The sequence below is a fragment of the Mastigoproctus giganteus genome, chromosome 2 (assembly GCF_048544385.1).
Source record: "Mastigoproctus giganteus isolate SK-2022 chromosome 2, ASM4854438v1, whole genome shotgun sequence".
Classification (NCBI taxonomy): Eukaryota; Metazoa; Arthropoda; class Arachnida; order Uropygi; family Thelyphonidae; genus Mastigoproctus; species Mastigoproctus giganteus.
In genome coordinates this window covers 256,945,457-256,958,122 of record NC_143576.1, presented here as the reverse complement: position 1 = coordinate 256,958,122, position 12,666 = coordinate 256,945,457, and the positions used below count along the sequence as shown (strand labels likewise).

The 12,666-nt window shown below is 40.0% G+C and overlaps 1 protein-coding gene across 10 annotated transcripts in view; it reads right to left on the bottom strand.

Annotated features, from left to right (window-relative positions):
• LOC150090406 (uncharacterized) overlaps window positions 1-12,666 on the bottom strand; it is a 390,346-nt gene that overhangs the window by 282,063 nt on the left and 95,617 nt on the right. The gene's annotated exons all lie outside the window — the stretch shown is intronic.

The window sequence follows — 12,666 nt, the reverse complement described above, 5'->3', positions numbered from 1 at the left end:
AGGACAACGAAGGTATTAAACCTTCTAAATGTGAAATGATGGCATTTGGTGAAACTTAAGTTAGAAAATTGTCAATTAGGTTACAGTTTCAAGAATACTTAATTGAAAAGATGGTTTCGGAAGAATTGAAGCATTTGATGGACGCTCTGAGTACGGTACCAATTTCATCGAGTGAATGTGAACAAGGATTTTCACAAATGAATCTGATTGTCAGCCCAACCAGAGCTTCATTGATGACAAAAACAGTTTCTTCACTACTGTTTGTAGGCCCACCGCTGACCCACTTCGAACCAGCAAAATATGTTGATTCGTGGCTGCTCTGAAAACGTCATTAAGCAAGAGAGACACAAAGAGGAAGAAAAGAAGTCAGCAGAGGGTGTCGGATGAGAACTTAATAAAAATTTGAAATATTCTACAAAAACTTTATTATGAAATAATTTTTATTTATGTTATTTATTTTTACTTATTATTTTTAGGGGCTGTAGGCTAACGAAGGACCCTTATAATGTCACTCGGTTGTCTGTCTGTCCGCCCATCTGTCACAGCATTGTATCTCTGGAACCACTCAACCTATTGACTTGAAATTCTGCATGGATTTGTACATCATGTGGGCCAACAATCGTTGTTGAAAAAAAATTTGTCTGAGAAATGGGGGGAGGGGTAAAATATGAGGGAACAAAAATGTCATCGACAACCTATAACTTATTATACACTGTTGGAAAGAGCTCAATGAATAGGTTTAAAATATAATTTTAAAATTAAAAATGGTGGCACCAGACAGGAAAATGTGAGTAATTTTCGTGTTCCTTCCCCCTCTATTTCCGTCACTAATGGAGCTAAAAAATTTAAAAATCACATTAGCTATGCATTATTCAATGTTTATCAAGGGAAAACTATTCCGATTGAAATCTATTATTTACTTTTTGTGTTAATATTAAAAAAAATTTTATTGCACTTCGATAGCATGCTGCGTTGTACTAAGCAACTCTCCTTTTGGTGACAAAAAAGATTGCTAAATAGTTAGTTATAAAGGTCATTTATAAATTTTGCAACGAGAAGTATTTTTTAACAATTTTCAAAGCTGGAGTTGTCCCAGCAAGGAGGTACTCAGAGAGCCAGTGTTGAGGTGGGGAGACACCTGTGCGAAGTCTTTTTATTGCACTTCAATAGCGCGCTTCTTTGTACTAAGAAACTCTCCTTTTGGTGACAAAAAGGAGAGTTTTTTTTACATGCTAGCAAAATGCAAAACCAGCATTCTCCAAGGTTAAAAGTTCAGGTTCTATTTCTCAGCCCATTCAAATAATTTATCTAAGATCAGATATTTGTAAGCAGAAGAAAAACTATGTTAGGTTAAACCAAGAAAAAAACAGATTTTTAAGGTTCACACTGCGCTATAAAATTAAATTTCTCTGAAAGCATACACATTTTATATTAAAATACAGAGCATAGGACAATTTACAAGTACAGCATGTTTATTCTATCTGTTACCTACTAGGTTTTTTCAGAAAGAGAGAGATATACTGTTGCCACTTTGTCCTCTTCAGAAATGTTGAGTCAAAGCTTTACTCAAAACAAAAAAAAGGTACTACTCTATAGACGTGGCTATCAAGAGCATTTCCCAAAGCAGAGCAGAAAGAAAAGACCTAAACACAGTTTCTGATTTTCTAACCTGCCTAAATATCCTCCCACAATCGGCATTCTGATGAGGAATTGTTAAACTGCTTGGTTAATCTGTTATATATCAAACTTCATTGGGCACTTGTCAGTTCCGAATAAGGACCACTGTACATCTATCCCTTCTTCTTCTTTCATAATTCTCAAACTGAAACTGACAGAACTGAACATGACAGTAAAAATCAGTTGCTTCATCTATTTCTTTATCTTTCACAACACTGAAAGTAATGGAAATTTGTCCAAAAAAAAAAAAATCAAATCTGAAAATGATGTAATGACAACTGATGCTTGTGCTACCTTGTTATTTATAAGAACGTTATTTTTCAATGGGAATTTGTATACCACATAGTCACATGTAACAACAAAGTACTTCTCCACTGAACAGGATCTTTTTTCTCTTGGTTTAAACTATACATGATATTGGCAGAAGAAATGCCTATGACTACGTCAGAAAGATTCTTCTTGTTTAGTCTGCATGGTAATTAACTTTTAAAATGGAAGTGGATAATTTAAATACTGTTGATATAATAAATTTGCACATAACATTCTTCAATGTATCAAGGTGTACATTAGCAACAGTAGTGACAAATAATGCAACAAAGCAAGCTTATACAGCATCAGTATAAAAAAAAAAAAAAAAAAACATGATACTTCCCATTTCACCCATTCATTCCCTCCAACAGTTTGTTCAGTCAGAGCCAGTCTAGGGTGGGGCAAGCGGGGCACCAGCTCCAGGTACAGCATTTTAAGAGTGCATCCAACCAGTTACATATTTTAAAATTGCTTCATTTTTGATTGAATTACAGTCGAACCTGAGTTTAACGAACTTCTTTAAAGCAAATTTTTTGAATTCCTTTTGGTAATTACATTTAAAAGTTTCTGTAGAATGAAGAAAATTTCCAAATAACGAACGGATTACGAGTGACTTAACTTTGCATGCTTTGTTTCCACCTCTGGCATTTCGGCAATTAGAAAGTGCAAATTAAGGGTTAAAGGGATTACCGTTCCATAATGTAAGTGGAATTTAAGACATATGCAGCCACCTATCCAACATACTGAGAAGTCATGCTAGTCAACTGCTTTCTATAGCCAGTCAAAAGATTGAGGCGTATTCCAGACACAGATAATAGCTTCTGGTCAACTTGTGTTCTTTGTTCAAAATAATAGTAAACATTTTATTAAAAGAAATACTGTATTATCTTTGTATGTGCTACTTACGATTCCAGAAATTTTTGTGATTTTGTGAGAGTGAAAAAAAATTATAAATTCGGGATTTATAATCAATTATGAAAAAAAAAATATCACAGAGGAAGTGTTTTAAAATTTCGAAAATAACGGAAAAATCCAATTACAAACTTCTATAAAGTATGGCCCGTTTTGTGACGTCCCACCTCTGAGCTTTTTGGTTTGTCCTCCAGTGCTAACCACTGAAGGACAAACAATTTTTCAACAGTTATTTGAAAAATCAGGATATGAAATCTGTAACCCATTTATAACTTCTCCAATTCGTTCATGAGTATTGTCTAATACAATCTAATCTAAATATAGAAATAGCGCTATGAATTTTTCTTACCCTGCCTGTAACAGTAGCTTGTGAAAGGTGCTTCAAACTGAGAAAAATTCAATTAAAATAATACACTATTCATTGCATATTTTTAAATTATGTCATAATGTTAAAAGTACTATATTTCCCAATATGATTTTATACTAGATATCCGGTTTTATAATTTCGTTGTAGTTATATATACTTTCTTTGTATTTTATATAGAATTAAATTCTTTATAGATATAAATGAATATGTGAAAGTTTCTTTTTTGATATTTTTGTTTTGTTATATTCACTGTATTATTTCAATTATTTTATTAATAAAGATATGAAAATCATAGACCATTGCAATGAATTTTTATAAATTCATGAAGTTTGCAGAGGTGTAGCAATGGGGGTGCATGGGGGGGGGGATTTCCCCTGGGCACTGAGCTTCAGGGGCACAAAAAGAGGGAACAATCTACCACAATCAGGGGCACCAGGAAGACATGTTGCCCCTGGGCATTGGCGATCCCAGCTAAGCTACTCAAAGATTGACTACCACATATAATGCAGGCGTACTTATAACACTTTTGCCCCAGGCGTAGGATTGTCTAGTTCTTCCCTGAATTTATTTAAGCTATCAACTTCCACAACAAACAGATGGAAGTCTGTTCAAGCAATCAACTACCTACAGGCAAAGGCAAACTTCTGTACATTTCTTCCGCAACAGTCTGTCCTCAATTTGAATGTACCCCCTCATATGTAGTCTGAGCAAGAGGAAGAATCCCATCAGAACTGAGCTTACTCAATCCATTCAAAGATTTAAACACCTCAATCAGATCAACTCATAGGTGCCTAGTCAAGAGACACTGCAATTTGAACTAAAGCCCTTCTAAGTAAAAGCACTCTTTTGTTCCCTTACCAATCTCGTTGCCATTCTATGCTCTCGTTATAACAGCTCTACATCCTTTCTAAAATGAGACCTCCAGACTTGTACGCAGTACTCAATATATTGCCTGACCACTGCTTTATGCAATGAGATAATCACCACCTTATAGCTGCTATGTATGTACACCGATGAACCAAAACATTATGACCACCTACTAATATGATGTTGGTCCTCCATGTGCAGCCAAAACAGCTCATACCCAGCGAGGCATGGATGCTACAAGATTTCTAAATGTGTCTTGTGGTATCTGGTACCAACACATAACCAGCAGAAGGTCTGTGGTTGAGATACCGCAGATTGGAGTTGCTGTTCCAACATAAACCAGAGATGCTTGATGGGATTAATTTCTGAGGAATTTGGAAGCCAGGGCAATACCTGGAAGTCTTCCTCATGTTCGGAGAACTAATCTCGAACAATGTGTGCAGTGTGGCATGGCATATTATCCTGCTGAAAGACTGCACTGCCAGAGGGAAAGACTGTTGCCATGTAAGGGTGTACCTGGTCAGAATTGATGTTTAGGTAGGTGGTAGACATCACAGTGCCCGTCACATGGATGACTGGACCCAGGGTATCCCAGCAGAACATCGACCAAAGCATGACACCACCAGCTTGTTTTCGTCCCACGGTGCATCCAGGCGCCATCACTTCCCTAGGTAAACGACGCACACGTACCTGGCCATCCACATGGTGCAACAGGAAATGTGATTCATCAGACCACACAATCTTCTTCTTCTTCTTCCAATCACTCAAGGTCCAGTTTCAATGCTCGCATGCCCATTGTAGGTGCTGTCACCGGTGAAACTTTGTTGTTGTTAACGCATCGGCTTCTGTGGCCATAATGCACCTCCCAAAGTTTTTGCATTTACTCTGATCCAAGCCCGAGGCGGGATTTGAACCAGCGACCTTTGGGTTGCCAGGCAGGCACTTTACCCACCCACCCAGCTAGCCCGGTCGGCCACCAGTGAAACATGATTAACATGGGCACTTGGAGCAGCCTGCTGCTACGCACCACCATTTTCAGCAGAGTTCAATGTACTTTGTGTTGCGACACTACTCCTGTCACCAGCTTTCCAATAACAGTTGTGCTACAGTCACCCTTCTGTTGCCACATACCATCGAGGATAGCCTTTGCTCACCTCGAGTATCAATGAGCCATGGTCGTCCAACACCTCGCCAATGGTTCGTGGGTTTCCCTCCTCGGACCACTTTCGGGAGGTACTAACAACAGCTGACTGTGAGCACCCCACCAGCCATGCCATTTTGGATATGCTCTGACCCAGTCATCTGGCCATTACAATTTGGCCTTTGTAAAACTTGCTTAAGTCCGCTGCCTTTCCCATCTGAAGAACAAGTGTAACGGAGCTTACAGTATCGGGTGTTTTTTATACCATGTCACAACCCGCACATGTGCCGTAGTTCACCTGCAGTTGCTTCGAATTGTATAACTGCTCGCCAGTTGTCGTTTGGTTCATCGATGTATGTATATGTGTGGGCCACTCCTAGAACATAAGTTAAACTTCGCCTGGTTACTTCTTTTTTTTAGAGTAGAGTAGAGTAGAGTAGAAGTAGGAGTAGAGTAGAAGTAGGAGTAGAGAGAGAAAAAACAAATTAATTAATTATTTTTTGAGAAGCAGGGGCTGCCCTTCCCTGTTGGAGCCCCAGTACAGAGTAGCAGAATGTGAAGGGGAGAAAAGGTTTTTATCCAGCATAGGAGTAGAAGGGGAAAGGGAGGAGCACAGAGAAGAGCTACTCCAACTCCAAGGACAGCCCTAGAGTCAGAGCAGAGTGTGGAGAGACAGGAGAAGGGGGGGGGGGGAAATTTATATATATTAATATCTCAGAATAGTTTAAGGTTACATAGGGAGTTAATTGAATTAGGGGGCCCATAGTATTCTCCTATGGTGAAGCGTTACTTATTTGAGCAGTGTAATATCATAGCAACTCATTGTGAAGGTATTCACAATATGAGATATAGTTAATGATGCCAATTTCTAACTACTTAAGTAGTTGGCTACATACAGAAATGATGCAATTGCACTAACCTGTACGTCATATATATTAATATTAAAAAATATTTAAAAATTAAAAATGAATAATAATTCATGAGATTGTGGTTATTAATTATTGCTGAGTTAGCATTCGCCAGCAGGGTACAATGCTTTGGCAAACTCCTGGTTTGAATATATATATATGAATAATAATGAGATTATGATTATTAATTATTGCTGGGTTAAGGCACCTCCGTAGCCAGGTATGCAGGAGCAGTAGTGCGTAGCACACGCTTCTTGATTAGACCGGAGTTCGAGCCCGTGACCACCAAATACGGAGGATGTGAAAGTTCAGGGAATGACCACTGCATATCCCTAGCCTGGATAAAGGGTGAGGGTTGGCGTCAGGAAGGGCATCCGGCCTAAAAATTTCATGTCAAAACAATAAAAATGCTGACCCCATATATAATGGGATAAAGCGAGGACAAAAAAAAAAAATTTCTTGCTGGGTTAGCATTGGCCAGCAGGGTACGATGCCTTGAAAACACAGCCTTGGCAAACTCCTGGAAGGAGGGAAGGTTCTCTGGGTTCTGGATCAGCTACACCAGTTGGTCAGTTGTTAAGCTAGAGACAGTTGTCTTTAGTTGTTCTTCATATAGATCACATTCGAAAAAGATGTGGAACCAGTTTTATTTGTTGCCACAGATGCTAAGATCTGTGTTGATCAATCCCAGTTGGTGGAGACTATCATTAAGGGAACCGTGGCCAGTGACAATGTATGTAGTTTCTAGACTCAATGAAAACCATGAGATGGTGGTTTTAGATTGTGCAAAGGTTAAGATCAGGAGGAATTTTTTAGTTACTGCTTTAGTGGTAGAGGTTTCACATCTGATCTGCCACAGATTGATAAGTTCACTGTAGCATCTAGCCTTTTCTCACCTGACGTCAAGTATGGAGGTCAGGATTCTTTTCTTCAGTCAAAAGCCTTGGAAGATCACAGCCAAATCCAGCGGGATTTTCTGTGCGATGACTTGAATGGCCGCTGCGGACAGTGTGGCAGAACCAATGGGTGGCAAGGATCATACTTCTTTGTATTGATTGGAGTTTCTCTTGCATTTTTACAATAGTCACTCGGTGAAACCAGGCCCCAGCAGCGTAAGTTGCAATCGGCAAGAATACAGCTTTATAGTATAAGAGACATTGAAGACTTATTAATCTTTTTGAGCACTGTCTCTAATTCAATCATCTTAAATGGGTCAGAATTGGCTGGTGGGGATGTATGCAGCATTCTGTCGCCTAATGGTCTGATGTTCTGGCAGGTCTTCTGAGGGGTTGTCACGGGGAAAGAATTTGTCCAGAATTGTATTAATTGGATCAGCCCAAATGATGGTTTCAGAAGCATCCATTTGGATTGTACCAAATACATCTGGAGTAAAGGTTTTAGCTCTACCAATCTTGTAGAGGAGACCCCAGGGTCCAATTCATTCACAAAAGAGATCCAAGTTTCTTTTTTCTCTCTTAGCTATTGCCATGGTTTACTGATTGTTTTATTCTTAAATATTCTCTGTGGAGTCTTTCACCCTCTGGGGCCGACCAGTCCCTGTGAGTTTGTTATTGTTTTCTTGCTCAATTTCTTTTCTTTTCTAAGGCAAGGCAAGACAACGCCATTGTTGGCGTTATCTTGTGAGTTTGTTATCGTTTTCTTGCTCAATTTCTTTTCTTTTCTAAGGCAAGGCAAGACAACGCCATTGATGGCATTGTCCATCAAGGGCAGGAACTCGGGTATGTCTTCTTTTTGGTGCTGGAACTGTAAGCGGCCTTCATGAGAGAATTTTGGATTATTTCAACTTCTTCTGGGGTTGTTAACTCAAAGCAGGAGTGATCTGTGTTTGGGATGTCTCACCTGATTACTTCGGCAAAGACTTTCCAGTCGATCTTTTTAGTTGAGAATCGTACAAAGTCAGTCAGTCTAGCACTGGGAGCAGCAGGAGGGGTGTTGAGAGAGAGGTAAAAGAGAACGACCCTATGGTCACTCAAGTGTCCAGTCTGGAATCATTGTCCAGTCACTAATCTGCATTTGTAAATCATAAGTCAAAGTTGTGATATCGATGTTGGTTTGTCCAGTTGATCTACAATATGTAGTTAGCCTGTTATGAAGTGCAAAGTTTCTGGTTAGTATCAGATCCTTGATACTAACTAGAAAGTGGATTTAGTATTAACATCTGCTGTAATAATTGTATTCCTGGCACTCAGAAAATCAAGTACATACTCCAAGTAGTTGGGTGAGTCAAAGTCCCTGGAGGGAGGGCAGTACAATGAGATTAGGTAAAAGGAAAAAGAAGAGGAGCAGAGTTGGATACATGTGGCAAACTGTGTGCAGAGTCCATGAATGACCAATATGTCCAGTTGATTGTTCAGCACCACAATACAAGTTTTTGGATCCACCCTGACAGGTATCATCACTCTGGTATGTATTGAGTACCCCATAATTTTGTGGCCTTCGCGTAGAGATTCTGGAAGTGTAAAGTTCTCGGATGGAGATGATGTCAACAGATTGATCATCAGCAGCCCTTCTAATCTTGTCTGCAACAGCTCGTGAATGCTGACCGTTGATTTGCACGATTTTCAGTTTATTGCTGTTCTGAGCAGGACTGGTGAGTGTTGGTGTGTTACGACTGGGGCAGGATTCAAGATAGTCTGGAGAGTGAACATGTGAGGATCAGCCATCAAGAGTCCTTGTTCTTACTAGTTCAGGGCAAGCTACATCCCTGACTGAGTGGGTACATTCTCTGCATTGTCGCTTTCATCAGAAATGTCTTCACAACAAGTGCAGAATGGGTGAAGGCATTGTCATGCAACAAGAACCAGCCGGGAAACATACTTAAGCAACTAGGAGGTTCATCCTTGTTTGGACACGCCGTGTTTACATGGCCACTTCTTGCATGGTATCCACAGGTGGGAGAGGTATACAGTGGATGTGTATAGTGGATTGAGGTGTGTCCATACCCCAAGCAGAGATGGCATCTGGTGACTACTGTAAATGGTCTAAATTTGTGTGAGCTATACCCTATAAAAATTCTGTTGAGAGACGTGTTTCTATAGTGTTTGGTGAGATGCCCTGGTGTGTAGCTTACTTGAATTTGCTCTGATGGCAAATCTGAGTGTGATATTACTGTTTACTTCTTCAGAGGAGAGACCAAAATCCATTAAATCCTTATGGTAGAGTTCCTCGAGGATTTCATTATTGGATAGCCCACTAGGGATATCATAAATAAAGATGGAGGGGTTGGCAAATTTTGGAGAGCTTGAGAGTATTCCAGCAGACTTTAGGCATCCAGTGTTGGAGATGTCAAGGTCCGCCTTGTTGGTTGTCTCCAAAAGAACCCCACAATTATGGACAGTTCGTAGAGAATCCACCTTTATGGTTTTGTAGTTGTTCTTGAGGGTGCTCTGGATGAGTTCTCTGACCTTAGTTCAGAGACTCTTCTTAAGCCCTTAGCAAAAGAACATGCTGAGGGTTCTGTGGTGGTAGTTGCTCCTGAGTAAAAGTTGTCATAAGAGGGGCTGGAAGGTTCATTTTCACAGCACCAGCATAGAGGAGCGGGCTGGAGGAGGTATTGGTGCTGTGGTTTGATCCAGGGCCTCATCTTCAGGGGGAGCATAGAGAGGGTGTATAAGACCTTCTCAGAATTGAAGATCTCTTTTCTATCTCTTCGTTTATTGCCCCTATCTTCTCATTCTCAATGAGAGCTGTTGTAATAGTTTCAAGGCTTGCCCAGAGTTCCTGGACATAGTTTCCAGCAGCCTTGATACACCTGTTAGTCATGGTTGATGAATGCCACTAGATTCTTGTGGAGGACAGATATGACCTGATGCAGGGGGCTGGTGTCTCCCACAATGAGAGGCATTGCTGGAACTGGGGGTGCCGGAATGGCCAGCTTACTGGATGTTGGAATCCCAGCTGAGACAGTTTGGTCGAGGGCAGAAGGTGGTTGGGTCACCAAGGGGGCCTGCTGAAGTGGGATGAGTTGGTGGAGCAGCAGGAGTGTTGAGCATCTGTACTCACTTGCGAATCTGGGGCCGCGGAGAATGGAGTCACTGGTATGTCAGATGGGGGTATAGGTGGAGCAGAAATTAGGCATTGATTCGAGGATACAAGCAGCTATTGTGTATTGATACTCGGGTCCAGGACTGAGGCTTAGTGGTTGTGGTCCACTGATGTAGAAGCATAGTTGTTGCTCATTGGTGAAGAATGGGTTGAGCAAGAAGATGCACTTTTGGCCACCTACTGGACTTCTTTTTATTTGAAGATGATTTGCCATGAGATATGGGATGTTATTGTTGTTATTTGGTTTTTAGGAACATTAGCAACTACGGCCATATTGCTCCGGGATATGCGGTGGTCATTCCCTGACCTTTCCGCATCCTCCATATTTGGTGGCGACGGGCTCGAACCCCGGTCTAATCAAGAAGCGTGTGCTACGCACAGCTGCTCCTTCCCACCTGGCTACGGAGGCGCCAGAGAGATATGGGAGGCAGGTTATTAGAAGCCTCTGTATCATCTCCCCTGGATGACCAGGAGTAATGAGACCTTTCAGCATTTTTACCCATCCTACCTCGTTGGGATGAAAAAATTCCCATTCACAACTCAAGCAGTAGAATTCTACTGAATTTTAAGCTGATTTCCAGAAGTCTTCTGAAGAAATATAATAGTTAGCAGAAAAGGGATGGGTTCAACTTTTGTCACCAGGGGGGACCAGAGGGTGGAAATTTACACAATGTATTCTTTGGCGATTAGTAAGTGCTGACGTCACACAAATGGCAGTAATCAAGTATATCAATGCCCAATAAAAAATAGTTCCCTTTAAAAGTTTGAAATGCAAATTGGACATTTCATATTAATAACTGCATATTAATTAACCTCTTAGAAACAACAGATACTAATCACAAATGATATCATAATTATGAACTCAATGCTGCAATTTATAAGTTCAAACATGAGATGCTGACTGGAATCAACCAATAACCAAACGCCCAGCAGGTTACGTAAGCTTTGTTGTGGCAAACAAGGGCCTCTTATACTTCCTAGTAAAATTTCTGTATATCATTTCTTTTTCATTTTCCACTACCCTCAGTGTAGTACCATGTGATTCATATGTTACTCTGGAATTACTGCTACTCCACATGCAGTACTTTGCATTTGTCACTATTAAACTTCAATTGCCACTTCTCTGCCAATCTGCCTAAATTTTCTAGATCTGGTTTCAGTAGCATACTGTCATTAACCACCCTGCCAACCTTTGGCAGGGTGGTTAATGACATCTACAAACTAGTTCATTACACCTGATATGCCTTCATCAATATCACTGATAAATATAGAAAACAACAATGGGCCCAACAACCAACCCTGGGGTACTCCACTAATAACATTAGTCCACGAAGAGCAATGTCCAGTGATTACCACTATCTTCTCCCACTCACTCATCCCTTTATCCATAGCAACAACTTGTCTTTAATGCTACAATTCTCCAATTTGTACAGCAGTCTTTCATGTGCAACAATATCAAAAATTTTCCTGAAGTCCAAGTATGTGATATCAAAATTATTTTTTGCATCCGGTTCCTTTACAACATTGTAGCATCAAATAAAATTGATCAGACAAGGATTCCCCTTAACAAACTCATGTTGTGCCTGAAGTATAATTGCAGCCCTGTCTAGATGATCCTACATTACTTCTTTTCCAGTGACTTCATTTCTCTAGAACAGAAGTTAATTAACAGATCTGTAATTACTCATATCACTCTTTGATCTCCCTTTGTAACTGGATAGATCCATCCATCTCAGGTGTCTTTCTTAAGTTTAATTTCAACAAGTTCTTCACCAATTTCCTCTCAGTTATTACAAAATCATTTAACTCCCTGTTAGAGTTTGATAAACTTCTGGCATCCCCCTTCCATAAAGAATTTCTCTGTGCAAATGTAGATGGAAAATATTCATTCAGTTTATCAGCAACCTGAGCAGGATCATCAACAGTAAAACCATCAATATCAAGTAGACTAATACGATTCATCCCTTTCCTTCACGTGTCTACATAAATAAAGAAGTGTCTGTTTTTCTTTGCATCCTTCACCAAAGATCAAATAATCTGCCTTTGCTTGCCAAACCTCCTTTATGACTTCATTACAGGTTAGTTTCTATCTACCATAGCCTTCTGTGTAATATAACTTCACCTGATAAGTTATATGCATCTCATGCATTTTTCTTCCCTACCATGAGTCTCATTAGTGAAGTCTCATCTTGTTTCATACCTTTAACAGTATTTCTTGGTATGAAAAGCCTAGTAGCTTCCAAAATTAATTCCTTGAGTGCTTCCCATTTAGAATTTGCTGTTAGTCCCACTAAATAGAATTTAAAATTCTGTCTGAGACCACTATAGTATCCTTTACGAAAGCAAAAACCCTTCCCGTTACCCCTTATCGTAGCTACATCTTTAAGTAAATCCCACATCAGTAAGCCATGATTACTGCC